Source organism: Carcharhinus amblyrhynchos, chromosome 14 (genome assembly GCF_965287045.1).
Source record: "Carcharhinus amblyrhynchos chromosome 14, sCarAmb.v2.hapA, whole genome shotgun sequence".
In the NCBI taxonomy this organism is placed as follows: domain Eukaryota; kingdom Metazoa; phylum Chordata; class Chondrichthyes; order Carcharhiniformes; family Carcharhinidae; genus Carcharhinus; species Carcharhinus amblyrhynchos.
In genome coordinates this window covers 65,163,886-65,165,655 of record NC_137337.1, presented here as the reverse complement: position 1 = coordinate 65,165,655, position 1,770 = coordinate 65,163,886, and positions in this window count along the sequence as shown.

Below are 1,770 nucleotides of genomic sequence, written 5' to 3'. Positions count from 1 at the left end.
TTCAGCTTAGCATATGTAAGATTTTTTGACGACATATGTAAATAACGTAACGGGCAGCATGGTGGCACAGTGGTTAGCACTGATGCTTCACAGCGCCAGGGATCCAGGTTCGATTCCTGGTTTGGGTAACTGTCTGTGTGCAGTTTGCACATTCTCCCCCTTATCTGCATGGGTTTCCTCCGGGTGCTCTGGTTTTCACCCACAGTCCAAAGATGTGCGGGTTAGGTGGATTGGCTATGCTAAATTCCTCCTTAAGTGTCAGACTGACTAGTGGGATAAATGGGGTTGCGGGGATGGGACCTGGGTGGGATTGTTGTTGGTGCAGACTCGATGGGCCAAGTGGCCTCCTTCTGCACTGTAGGGATTTAATTTCACTTTTCTTCTCTCTAACTTAGTTCCATTAGCCAGTACACCCCAATCTCATGTTGTATCTGTTAATTCTCAGATACTTTTGACCAGTTTGCTTACTCTAAGGTTTTACCCTGGTGTCCTTATTTGCAAGATGGACAAACACAAGTAAAGGTTCAACAAGTTTATTAATAATAACACTATTAACCATTAAATTACCCACATAAAACAAGAGGATACTCCAGATTCTGCAGGCTCGATTCTCTGAGTCCCTCTGGTCCGTCGACACAAAGGTGAATCTCAATGGCAGCTTCTTCCTTCCTTCTCTGGTCAGTCTTCCAGATGGTCAAGGGTCACCTCCTTTGTCAAGTCTTCGCTGCTGGTGTGTGAAAATGTGTCCCTTTATCCCCCTGCTGCTTGCCTTTCCAGAAACTTCTCTGACTTCCAGCCAACGAGGTCCCAGGAAGGGGCCGCAATATCCAGTAGGTTTCCTGATGTCTGCCTGACAGGACGCCAGGATCCGTCCCCAGGTGTCCATTTTCATGCTGTTGCTTACATGTAACCTCTTATCATATAAGCTAACTGCAGGAACTCTCGGTGACAGAAAGTCTGGCCCAATCTGGGCTTCTAACAATAGGGCGGTGCATTTCAATGGGGTGCAACGATCTCCTGCTAAGTATCAGTTGAGTGATGGGTCAGGCCCAGACATGTTTGTGTATTTGTAGAATTGGCCTGCCCGAGGTTTTACTGTTTGATTTTAATATGCCCAATTCTTTAATTTAGGATATCAATTTTATCAGCCTTAAACCTAGGCTCTGTTTATATTACCACACTCCATTTTTGAAATCTTTCTTTGTAGCAGAAAACTGAACCCATTCTTACAGCAGTCTGCAATGATAATTTTCTCAACCAAATGAAATCTGAATGCAAAATGACTATTGATATGAGTTGTGGGGTAGTTAGGAAGGATGTGGCAATTTTCCATCAGAAATAATGGCAGGAATCAAATCCATTATACACTTTAAATCTGAAATAATAAAAAAGTATCAGATATGGGATGAGATTGATTGTCCTTTTTGAGAGCTGTACTGTTACAATGATCAGCTGAGTAACTTCCATCTGTGCTGTGAAATTCTATGGTTCCCACGTGGAAATCAGATATAAATTTATGAGTGCTGTTATTGCTTAAATCCAATACTTCCCAACATGTTGAATAAGGAAAACAAATCTTGCCTGCACCCTCTTTTGTTCTATGATTCTATGAAGTGTGTGTTCCAATGGCCTTTGAGAAGCTGGAGGGGTTTAATTTTCTACATTAAATGGTAACCTTTGTGGAGCTATTTCTGGTGGCGTTACTGAGTCAGAAATGTTAAAAAGGGGGCAGCATGGTGGCACAGTGGTTAGCACTGCTACTTCACAATA